The following is a 13338-nucleotide window of genomic DNA, read 5'->3' as shown; positions in this document are numbered from 1 at the left end:
AAACTTCTCAAAGGAATTTGCGAAACCGATGCCAAGCAGTAGCAGTAGTTGACTTACTTCAAAGTATTCAAGTATTCAAAATATTAACGTATGTTTATGCGTGGTAAGAACATTGACAATAGTATTAATTGGTCAGCTAACAGTAGATCATCTAAGGGATTTAAGGGTTTTCAGCCACTACTTTTTTTTCTGGTATTGAGCTGAACATAAGTAAAGTAGAGCGCAAAGTTGCGTTACTTTCAAGATTCGAACCACAAAAAATCTTTTCTAAACCATGATCAAGCTGACAAATTGATTTCCATCACACTCTAGTGCAAATTGACTTTCAGAATTCTTTGAAATCGAAATGTCTTCGAATCGGTGGTTCAGATAGCGAGAATAGAGATGGAGAAGGCTGAAACACGCAAAAATTGGAAAGAATTCGGTAAAAAACATATTTAATCGTTCCGTAATCAGTCAGTTGCATAGGACGCGTAAACCGTTGAAAATATTTTCGCTGATAACTCATCGTCACTTGGCAATCTTGGCATTCTTTGCTGGTCGATATGTTTATACTTGTAATTTTTCCTGTGGGTGCAGACAGGTAGAAACCTCCTCCCAATCGTCGTAAATAAGCTGGGCAGTGTTTAATGTTAATTTCCGAAAGCAATGAGGTCAAGAAAACCGAATCATAACGGACATATATTTTATGAATTATTTATCGGGTTTCGCCGTATGGGTTGACATTTTCTAGTGTTTGCTAGATGATAACTGAAGAGAACGAAATGCGTGTAGGACAACATGAAATGTTGAACAAATACTATGCTGGGTGTCGATTCTTGCACGTTAGTTCACTGTGCACTTCACATTTGAATATGTATTACTCAACAACAACGCACATTCCTATGTAACATTGCATCCGGGGCTGTCTGTTGATATTGACCAGCAAATATTGAGATTATATGGGCTTTAAAAATTGGCGTTCTGCCAACCTTTCGATCAGCATGGGGTCCGAAGGGTCCAGATTGGGACCTAAACTAAGTGCGACAAAAGTCAAAATATTTTTTCAATGCCTTTTATCTGCCTTTTATCAGTGGTGGAACCTGGAGTTTTTTCATTTTCTTGTGAAAAATTTGCATTTCCGTGCGGAAACATCGTTCTTTATCGCTTTCAATTGCAAAGCAACCGTAGCTCCTTTTACTTGGAAAGCTGGAATGAAAATCTTAATATGCTTAAGAATTGCAATATTTTTTCTGAGTCTTAAAGCCTTTCCCCGCTATATATGTGTTTTTATATAACCTGTTAGAATTTTCAAGTCACTGTTGCTTAACGTACTTGTAGTTGTTTATTTGTGTTTTTTTGTGTAGGGCTAATAATTAATTATAAAATACTTTCACATTGGTTATTTTCGCAAACCCTATATATGTACTGTTTTTTGGTTCATATTGGAGTGTCCACAAAGCATTTTTTACTTTTCAATTTTCTTGCATTATTTTCCTTTCAGTTATGAATTGGTAATTTTAATTTGCGTGCTTTATTTTATCTAAACTTAAACATCTGGGCATTGATGTCTTTCATCATCAAAAACAGGAGCCATAATTTCTTCAATGCCTCACGTTTTCATTTTCTTCATTCTTATGTCTTGACGTCAATTCACCGCATACTTGTAGGTATACCTGGAGACGAGGGCTTCATTTAATCTTTAATATCTTCAGTTGTGTAATAAATTGCTCGTGCCTGTTCTAATTCTGATTTATTGAGTCAATTGTGCTTAACATAATCGACTCTTCTGTTCCTTTTATATTTTGAGCAAGAAACTGATCCAAAAACCTCTTACTTTGTAAATTATTTCCATTTGGAATGTCCATAACTGCGAAAATTGTAGAAAATATCGTGACTAACCAATGTATCCCTCTGTCGAAAAAATGCAGCTGGAATATTATCAATTGAGTGCTAGAGTAGAGAAAACACGTTTGAATCTGTGAACAACTTCCAGATAAAATCAGATTAAATACGTAGAAAAAGAAACGAAAATTAAATTGAGTATAATAACAGTAATAAACATAAACATAAAAATACATAAAACAATAAAACAAATTGCAAATTAGTAATTGATTTAAAATACATATTCAAGACCGGTTTTAATAAAATAAGCGCCGCAAGAAAAACCTTCTTTTTGCGGCAATTGCAAAAAAACTCAAATCTCATATAAAGAAATTTTTTATTGAAAAAAATACTCTCAAAAGTAAAACGCCAAACTTGTAGGTTTAACTTCAAAGGTTGAATATTCGGAACCAACTTATCGGATTTACCCTTTGATCTACTTCTATAAGATGAATTCAATGTCTGTTTGACTTCCCATGATCAACATTTGTTAAACCCCAAGTTCTCAAGCATTTTTCATGTGGGCCTTTAACATCTTTGTAACAATTACAAGTGTTGCAATTGTAAAACATTTGCTGTTTCTATTGGGTTTATAATTTTATTGTTAGACACAATGAATATTTAGTAAAGTATTGGTGATCGTGTCGTTTGAGTCCCTCCGAATTTTCAGATTTTCTTTGTGTGCCTTGAAGCACTTTCAGCGAAAAAAAATCCTGTATGGTATTAAGCCAAAAAAACCGTTACAGACTTTTGAAATTCGCACTTATTTTTACTTACTTATTTTATACCCACTTATTTATGCACGAAAATGAGATTGTCCGGTGCTATTTGCTGCTAAATAGTGTTTCAGGTATCAACAACTCACAACTCCACATGCAAAATTGTCGCTTTCCCAAAAGTTTTAGCCTCTTTTCTAACATCGCCAATTGATTGAGGTTAACTAGCGCGTTCATAGTCAGATGCCGGATTATTTCTCTCTTTCGGGAATTCAGCATCATGCAGTGTTGCCACGTATTTTTGCGTTATTTTGAGTTAGTTTGTTTGTGTTTGCATGGTTGAAGTGATGTTTTAATGAAATCAAAAATTATGTAAAAAGTAATGGCCTGAAAATACCTAAATAATCTAAACCTACTCAAATTGAATGAAACTACATGCTAGGTATCCAAGCAAACAATTTTCTTTAACTTAAAACGTTTGGGGCAGTCGGGCAAGATGGTGATTTTTCTCAAACCTTGTGAGTGTTTTTTTGGCTTAATTCTTACCATCCAGGACCATCAATTTTCGCTAAAACTGCTTACGGTGCGATTCTGTAATTCGTTTGCATCGCTGTAACTTTTACATCCTGTATATTTAAAATCCACTGTAAACTTGGAGTTACAGCTGTAGTAAAACCGGCATTCTGTAACGTCCTACGAGCTTACAGCGGAATATTTCAGACTGTATCTAACTACAGTATGATAAAATGTAAGTTGACATAACCAACATTTTGTGTGTTGAAACATTATTTATGTCGACGAACATGACAGTTGACATTTCGAAGTACGTTCCACTGTTAACGAATCCTGTTGCATTTACCGTTTATCCTTATCTATTTTATTGTCACTCTGTATAATTCCATGGTTACCGAAGTTTTTCATGATTGCGACGCAGGTATTGCCGTAATGTTAATTGGACCGATTACCTTGAAGCCGAAACATTGTTGCCGTCTTTTTGGTATAGTTTTTTGCAAATTTCTCAGTATTTAATAACAATTAATTTTTTAAACTATTTTTTCCGTACTTCTAAAGCACCGCCAGACAACACCTTCAGAGGAATGACACCAATTTTGAATCACCCTGTATATTGGACTAATATAAATTAATAATCTAATAAATAAAAATTGGTGGAAGACGTGAGTAAATAATGATACCAATAAATTCTACACAAAGGCGACACTACAGGCAAAAGTCTCAGATTCGGTCTATTATCTATTATGCAATCCTGTTGGAGCGGCATATTGAGATTTGGCTCATACAGCCAACAAACCCACAGCTTTTTAAAAAGACCCATGCCGTATGAAATGAAATGTTGGGAGAACTCGAAGGTACATAGGAATGCCTGTACATACCCTTGCCTGTGAGGTTTGGGGCTTAATACTATTTACATTTAACATTCCTAGCAATTTCTTGATAATATCAACGTCCTAATAAATTGATCATCAGGTAATTCAAATAGATTTTGCTGATACCGAAGCCCTTTCCCCTCTAGACGCATTTAATTACTAGAAGACAAGAAGACACCGAAAGCACTCAGGAAGACCAAATAATATGTAAATGCAATCATCCGGAAATAAATCAAGTATAAAATTCACTAAAGCCATCATTTTCATTACGCAAAAGTGTCTTCTGAACGACTATGTTCAAAATAAACAAATTCATAGCCTCTAACTATTACATATTAATATAATTAGATAATTTATATTAATAGATAGTAGACTCGATACAGCAATACAGAATTGCATTTTTGCAATACAGAGTTACGTTTCTCGAGATCAAGTAGTTACATCCTTTGCAGCGCTGTAAATGTCATAGAGAATCGCACCATTAATTTAAAGCGTTCTTTAAAGTAAAACAAGATAAAACTAACAATTCGGAGGGACTCCAATGACACGATCACCAAGATATTTATTAAAACTTAATGTTTTTATTATGTTTTAAATTTTTGTTGACTTCCGTCAATAAATAGTTATTCCAGTTCAACTCCGCGCTGATTCAATTATTGGGAGTGATTAAATCATAATAGTTTCTGACAAAAAAATTAATAGTCTGACTGTTTTTTCTCCAGGCTCAGGCTGAGACCATGACTTTGTGTTTTAAAGTGTCCCAAATCGGACATTGCACACTTTTTCCACTGAAACTGTCTACTTTCAAGTGTACCCTAATTTAAATGGTCCAAACGACACGATTATCATGTGCTTGGGCTTGAGATAAAGCGCCCCTGGAAAAAGCGCTAACTCCCGAGTTGAGGCACACCACTGGACCCTTTTAACCTCCCCCCGTACGCTCTAAAAAGCTCCTTTCGCTCGATTCCACAGTCGCTGATTCTGTTGCTGGTGGACGGAGTCGGCGCAGTCGAACGCAACGAACAGAGACCCGAATCACTCTTAAAACACGCTTTTCCGATCAGTTCGAAGCGAGTGTTTTTGTTGCATAGGCGTTCGTTGCAGCGTGTTTCTGTTTTTTCGAAATATAAACAATTTTCGGAAATAATTCAATCAGTACAGTAGCCGGCCTGCGTGTGTGCGCGTAAATATTTACAATAGTGAATTTATCGACTGTGGAATGAATGAATTATAGAGGAGAGTGTTTCATGTGCCAATTTTAACCAGGATTTACAGTGGTCTGCTTTATTTTTAAACTTCTAAGGTAAGAATAGTCGGGCTTGAATGTAAATATCCGAGAACTCAAATGTATTGTTGCTTGGCGTTGTTTGTCATTCTGTTTGGAATTGCTGCATTTTTGAGTGTGAAATAGTCAAAATCTAGATGCCCAGGAGACGCGCTACTCCTGCAGGAATGCATAGAATTGCAGTATCAACTTGAAAGCGTTCGAGTAGAACTCCAAACAGTTCACGACTACTTGTGGCCCCTTTAAGGGCCAATTAATGGATGGCCTGTCTGTTTGATCCTGATTAATTGCCCCTGGAAAGTTGCGGGAGGGTCCATGGATCTGGTTTCGCTACCAAAATCCCACCCGAAGCAACTGGAAATTTAAGTCATTTGCAACTTCATCAGTGATTCCACTTTTTACTCAACACTTCACTCACTCAACAATTGTTAAAAGTCATCTGCTAAAGCCCAGAATTTGGATGCGAAAGTCTCCAAAATGATTCATTAACTTAGCCGGCAGCAACTCTGAACATTTTCTAGGTGTTTTTTGTTCTTGGATGAATTGCTTGAGATTGTTCAAGTGAAGAAGGAAATGGGCTTCTGAATAGTGACCACTTTTGTATAAAAATAAAAAACATAATAACAAGCCTAAATTATAAACCAACTTTCTTTAAACGCTATGTGGATGATTGCTTAATGTGTAAAGATAAAATTCAATATACCCTAGATAAATTCAACAATTTTCACGACACTATAAAATTTACAAAAGAAAAGGATACAAATCAATCAATACATTTTTTAGACATAACAGCAAATTATGATAATTCAGGTGAAATATAAACAAATTGGTGTACAAAATAAGTTTGGTCAGGAAGATATTTAAACTGTAATTCATATGCCCTCCAAAAATATAAAAAAAAGCGTAATAACTGCACTTACAGATAGAGCTATAAAATTATCACACCCAAATTACAGGCAGAAAAATTTAAAAAACAATCAGAAAAATATTACTTCATATTAACTACCCAAAAAAAATATCTGAACCAATAATAAAGCAAAGAATTAACAAGATTTACAACTCAACTAATTATAACAATAATGAGAAACAAAGAAACAATGCATATAAATCACTACCAAATATTCCAGAAATCAATAAAAAAAATTCAAAAATATTAAAGCCACACAACATTATAATTGCGGAAAAAACAAAAAAGATCTTATCAACTGAATGTTTCCCAAAACTAAAACCTAAAAGTGACAAAATGGATATGCCAAATGCTGTATTGTATATAGAATGAACTTTTTAATGTGATAATACATATACAGGACAAACAAATCAATATTTAAAAAAGAGAATGTACGAACATAGATTAGTATATTAATTTTTCATGCTTTGACTGCTTTCATTCTGTGCTTGCGTAATTCATCAGCTCCTCCAAGTTGTTTTATTAGATTTTATCAAAAAAGTTAATTAATGCAGGATTGGCGAGGCAGAAACGACAATTTTGTGCTACATTTCTAAAAGTACAGTCGTCAATTTCCAAGGGCTATTAAACATTGAAAAACTGTGCTTAATGCAGTTTATTTTATCAATTCAGGTTTTAGTTTATCTCCGCAGTTCTAAAATCTGAAATAAAAAATCGAAAAAGTTGCAAGGATTTGAAATCAAGCACTTTTTCTGTATTTTCAATTGCCTAATCACAATAGTATAAAATATGACGCGAAATCCAGGTTACTCTGTATTTTGAGCCTCTTAAAATTATTTAATTAAGTACTCATTTCTTCTGCGCTCAGAGAGTAAAGACGCAAAATAATGTAAGAAATATTTCTGTTCTTCTTCAGATTATTTCTTCCAACGTGGCTCAATCTCATGTTGAAATTTATTGTAATTTTATTTAGGTATATTTTCAATTTAATTTAATTCTGTCGTCTGTTGTGTTGTACGAATCTAAGGAAACTCTGCTAGCAAAGCTAACATTGAACATTCATACAAATGAGGCAGGCATCCACTAAGGTTTTTAATCAGGATTTCTCAGGTTTGATCAAACCGACTGAAAATGGGCATTAGTTTTTGCCTTAAATTAATATGCTTCCGTTTGAGTAGAACAATTACTACTTCGCTTAAGATATTCGTAATAAAATATTTAAATAATTATATAAGCCCCAACAAGAATCTTACCCAAGAAATTTTGACCATTTTCATACTAAAATCGACAACATTCAAAATATTTTGATTTTCCTAAGGTTTGAAACAATGTTTTGGCTTTACCTACTTTTTTTCTCGGTTCTGCTGTTTTTCTTTCACTTTCTCGGCTAGCGGAAATTCTCGCTGGTTTTTCAATGGTCTGTATGATTTTTCCTTTTATTCAAGTTACTTTTGCTGTTAATGTGTAAATCCTAATTCTTGCTTTCATCGCCATCATATTTCTGTCTCCTTAGTGGACCTTCTATTTGTATTGTAAAAATTCTTTTTGAAAATCATTTGCCTACTGATTCGGACGAAATGTAATGAAAAATTGGCCAAAATGCTAGTCAATATCTATTACTGAGGTAAAATGAGAAAGTACGTTGACTGTTTGTTAAAAAAATGAAAAGTTTGTGAAAATTGTGGTCAAATCCCCATAGCGCTTCATATGAAATTATTAATAACTTTGCTAAAAATATTTACCTGATTTAATCCTTCCTGACTTTAGGCTTAAACCTTCCGACTTAAAAGAGGATTTTTCTAAGTAGATTCTTAACGATTTAGGTTGATGGGTATTTACAAAGAGCTCTTCAAAACTATTGATTTTTCAATCATTCGGAGTTCAAAAAATTTTTGACCGGACGTTTCAAGAGTACGCAAGGCGAATATCTTCAGATGTGTGTCTGTTTCTGCAAATAAGACGTCGGTTAAAGTCGCCTATAATTTATTTTCAAACGACGCGTTTCGGTTATTTTATATTACAATAATCATCAGGTATCAAAAACGTAAAACTACGTCACTGAATTTGCAACAACTGCCAAGCATCAATCACATGATTTAGGTCAACACAACACATTAAAATTATGTTAAAACCGACATTATAACTAAATAATAATAATACTAATAATAAATAAATTGTCAGGAAAGTCACACGGTTAAAGCAAACATTGGTAAAAACCCAACATGAACAAACAAACTATGAATTATTTTTACCTCAAAGTATTTGTTTACTTGCTAGATTTTTATCTCGATCAACTAAGGTCCACTGGAAGGATGCTGAATGAAAAATTCCCAGTTCGTTTCTTCGTTTCTTCACAGTGTGCAATGTTTGAAATCTTAACCATCCGGAAAAAATCCCGTCGAACTTTTTAAGAATATAGCCGAGACGATTGCCGATTTTTACCCTTGGGTGATAAACCTGGTCTTTTAAGCCGGGAGTTTATCCACAAATATTAAAAATTCACTAGTAAAAAGGCTGATGTTAATAGGTAGCAAAATGCCAGCTCATTTTGCTTCTTTGTAATGTCGGCAAGAGTTTTAGGGGAGTTTAGTCTATAATAGACTAATGAGCCGAATAGAAACACGGTTACAAGAGATCGAAGACTTCTAGAAATCGACCAAAAGCGTGCTTTCGAAAAGAGGAACTTTCTGAGCAAGCATGTCCTTAAAAGAGTTTAACGTTCGCGACCATTAGATCAGGATGTGCAGATTTTCGGGCTTTTAGGTAATCTGGAGGAAATTGTTTTCCACAAAGAAAGCTTGAGAAAGTCATCAGTTTCAATTAAGCCCTGGAATGGAGTTCCAAATTCCCTAACATGCAATGGAAAACTCAAAAACTTAAACAGCTACAATCGTTTTAAAAACAGGCCACCGAATTTCCACGATTTTTACCTATTTTTTCCCAATAGTTGCAGTCGAATAGCTCGCTTGGGAATTAAAAATGGAGCTCTAAGAGCTAAATTCTTGAAATGTTCGAAATTGTTGATCTTATTTTTTTCATTAATTTCAATTGCTACCTCCAGAAATTGTTTCAAAGTTTTGTGTTTTAATCATATTACTTCTTCATCAACTAATCAATTATCTCTATGTTGTTCAGAATGTGTTTTTCCCCTCTATTTCCTTTAAAAGTGTTTCTGTTGCTTTAAATATGTTAATTTTTTTCAGAAAGTCAATACACGATCGTTGTTTTTAAATAGCAAATAGTTCAACTGGTAAAGGAACCCACAAGACTGTGCAAATAGTGTTCTTTAGACAGGTTTGAAACGTGCTTTAAATTCAAGTCATACGCAATGAGCCGAGTATTCAAGTTATTTTTTTCTGCTCAAATAATGCGGGCATCCATAACAAACAACAATGTCTGTGGAGGCAAAAGTACGAGTCCTTTTCGGGTCGTTTTACATGCTCGACTTTGTCACAACCACATTTTACTAGTTTGGAAAATTGTTGGAAAACGCATCGGATTTTACCTGAAAAGTTGTCTAGTTGAAATGCAAAAACTCATTCATATTTCTGATCTAAGATATTTCCGAAAGGCGCTAAGTAGATGTGGTTCTTGTACACCTGTCTGGCTACCTTCAGCATTTATTTCGCGGATAAACTTGGTGTGATCGAGATGATTTTTTTTATCGAAAGGAGAAAGATTTTCCAGAGGCCGCTCAGCAACACTCGACTATTTATCATCGAATAAGTAAGTGTTGTTATCGGAACGGAACTTTTCATCCGCACACAATAACGTTCGATGGGATTAGCTACTGAAAGATTGAATCTAAAACTTGATCGATGACGGGTGACAATTCGATATAAATCCCAAAAACAATATTGATAACTCGATTGATAATATTGCGAAAATCTTATACAAATATACCGAGATACCGACAAGAGAGTTTGACGAAATTCAATTAGGTTTTGTCAGGGCGTTTTGTTGATTTCTTGCGAACGCCTAAACCAGGCCGGGATTAGATGCACGATTGGCCTCATACTGGATGATTGTTCAGTGAATCGGAATCAATCAAATTTGTTCGTATGATTCAACTTTCCCCGATGCAGACATTGTAATGCGGTCAATCACGGCATCCCACATTTGAATATCAATTGAACCATTCTGAACGCTGTTGATTAATTTGTAAAAACCGATTGAACTGAAAAAGCCAAATTGCCAAACTAATCCGGTTGGTTAAAGCGAAATGAAAGTAGACGGTACTTGAAAGATAAGAAAGTCAATCATTTACTCTGCATATTTTTGGTTGGTAGGTATTTAATAAATCGACTGATAAGGGAAAAATGATTATATATTTCCACTGAAGGAGCATTTTAGGCAAATTATTGGAAAATGGGACATTTTTAATAGCTGCTTAACTTAAGGGTGGTCCATCTGAAGGTTAGACCATAAATCTTCCATGGAACAATGAAGAGTGCTTCTTGTTTTTCGGCTTGGAGGGCTGCGGCCTCCAATTTACGACTTCTAACACAATTATTCTTAACAAAAGGCCCATAACCACTGTTGGGCAATTCTGACATGCACTCATTTTGAAGAAGTTATTGTCACTTTCCCTGACTGTTCTGGTGATGTTGAAGGTTGAAGCTTCCAGCAGTGCACATCAACTGATTCTTCTTTAATAGCTATTTGCGGACAATTCCTTTTTGCGCGAAACAGAAACATTGAACAAGTTTTGCGGTTTGATTCCTTTGAATGAAGCTTCCTGTTTCTGCAAAGAAACAGCTTTTCCGGTTTGAAAAGTAATTGTCTATTTGGATCTCAAAGGCTCTAGAATTAATTTATGTAATTTGAAAGTCAACCTTCCACTGTTCGCTTGTTTGTTTGTGTCTATTCATATTTGCCTTTATTTTTCTTTGTATTGAATTGAAATCGCCTTGCTTTATCCCCGATTTTGTATTGAAATACTTCCTTCACAGGTAAAAGTATTTAAAAAATCCCTCCGGTTTCTATTCTGTTTTAGTTAATTCCGATGTTTGAACCATACCAGCAAGCGCTTTTGTATGGCAATTTTCAATAATTTATTACTTCAATAATTTCAAACTTTTTCTTCGGGAGAAATCAGGAAATATTTCTTGCGATGAATACTATATACAGCAATTATTCATCACCATTCTTCGACTTCTTAGCTGTTGTTCATAGCTGTTATATTCGCTCTTATTTGATCTTTCTATTCAAGTGAAATCGCCTTGTTTTATCCTGGATTTTATATTGCAAGATTTTTTCACTTTTTTAAATCTTTTGCCCGAAGTAAAGTTTCGATTTAAGCATTTAAGAAATCACTCTATTTTTGTCAATCTATTTTTGTTTTGTTAATGTGTATGTATGTTTGAAGCTAGTCAGCAAGCACTTCTGTGTGGCATTTTTCAATCGTTGGCCCAAATTTTACAATAATTGTGACCATTTTTTCGAAGAAATCACAAATAATTGAAATGATTAAGTAGTATTTAGAACAATTATTCACCATTGACTCCAAATTTTTTTTTAGAAAGGTTTTCAAATTGATTTAAAGTTGCTCCCAGCAGTGTACTTTATCTGATTCTTCATTAGCAGCTTTTTATTTTTAGTTTTGTTTTATTTTGTGGCAATTTGAACCATTAAATCTATCTTCCTGCTAAAGAACTGGCAGGATTTATTGAAGAAGCGAATATCCTTTGGCGTAGTTGCCTCCGTTTAAATAGTAATTGCCAATTTTGATTTAAAAGGTTTTAAAATCCTTTCACAAGTTCCTTGTTGTTGTTGTTGTTCGCTTGTTTGTTCATGTTTCAATTTATATGCGCTATTACTTTTTCTTTTGTATTCGTTTCTAATCGCTTCGTTGACGTTTCTAATCGCTTGATAACATTTTTTTACTTTTAATTTTCGATATTTTTGACTTTTTGTTCGAGTTAAAGTTTTGATTTAAACATTAAAAAAAAATCCTCAACTTTTGGTTTTTGTTTTACTTAAGTCGAAGTTTGAACGAAGCAAGCAAACACTTTTGTGTGGCGTGTTTCATTCGTTGACCCAAATTTTCCAATTGCTACCTTTTCTTGGGAAGAAATCAACAATAGTTTAATCTAAACTGAATATTATTTAGAGTTCGTCACACTTTTCAAGATTTTTCATCTGATTCTTTTTCATTAACTTTTTGCTGATATTTTGGTTTCCAGTTTTCTTTGAACGATCGAATCAGTTTTATATTTTCTCTTCTTATTTCTTCGAAGAAATTGGAAGGATGATGGAAGAAGCAACCATTCTTTGGCTTAGTTAGCCCCAGTTGAACACCAATTGTCTATTCTGATTTAAAAAATTTGAAAATCTCTATTTATGCGATTTGAAAGTAAACATTTCGAAAGTTGCCATGCAGCGCAATTATTCATCGTGCTTCGCCTGAATTTCTCTTATTACATTTTGGACGAAGATCTGTTGAATAGTTAGCTGTAAAACTTTTTATGATTCCAACAGGGCAATAATTTGGTGGCATTTTTGTGGCAGATTTATGGGGTATTTCTTTTCTTTGCATGTACCTAACTGTATTTTTCTAGTAACTGCGACTTCAAAGAATTAAAGGAGATATTCTATAGAGCGTTTGACCAACCATTCTTTGGTTTAATCAGACCGGATGTCTTACGGTAGTTGTCCGTTTTAGTTGAACATGTTCTGAAGTTAATAGAAGGATTGGGTGCGCAACCTGGAGTTTTAGGTGATTCGAAAGTTACATTTTGACTTTGCGTTTTGTTTTGTCTATTGCAGGATTCAAACTTTTTCTTCAAAATACCTTCTTCGTTCTTTCGCGGTAATTTGGGCCAATTTCTGAGCTGAATCTTTTAAGAATTCGTCAGGTGTTTGAATTCTATTTCGTTTTCAATTAAGTAGCTTGTTTCCTTCTTACACCGTTTGAAGGAGGTTTGTGTAGAGGAAGGACTCTAGGAGTCTTTTGAAGACATTCGTCTGGTGGGCATTTTTGAAGTTTAAATGTTGATTTTTGGGCAAAAAATATTTCATTTTAAAGCATCCAAAACTTAGCACCCAAACAGGTTTCGAAGACTTCACTTCACAAGAGGAACGATCGCTGTTGTAAGCCTCAGTGGACTGGTTCATTTGTACAAAAATCCACTCAAAACCCCAAATGAAAAATTGATAACTTGAATGTTAGAAAATGGTTTA

The 13338-nt window shown here is 34.2% G+C and overlaps 1 protein-coding gene across 3 annotated transcripts in view; it reads left to right on the top strand.

The window, feature by feature from the left end:
• The first annotated feature begins 5009 nt into the window (after positions 1–5009).
• The window catches only part of LOC109539913 (frizzled-2), a 63456-nt gene continuing 55127 nt past the window's right edge, over positions 5010–13338 (top strand). For all 3 annotated transcript variants that reach the window (XM_048669996.1, XM_048669995.1, XM_048669994.1), the window contains exon 1: positions 5010–5267. The gene's annotated coding sequence lies outside the window, so the exon portion shown is untranslated. The remainder of the gene's footprint in view (positions 5268–13338) is intronic.

Source organism: Dendroctonus ponderosae, unplaced genomic scaffold, assembly GCF_020466585.1.
Source record: "Dendroctonus ponderosae isolate FM_Combo_2020 unplaced genomic scaffold, Dpon_F_20191213v2 Dpon_F_20191213_9, whole genome shotgun sequence".
Classification (NCBI taxonomy): domain Eukaryota; kingdom Metazoa; phylum Arthropoda; class Insecta; order Coleoptera; family Curculionidae; genus Dendroctonus; species Dendroctonus ponderosae.
This window is presented reverse-complemented; position numbering and strand designations above follow the sequence as displayed.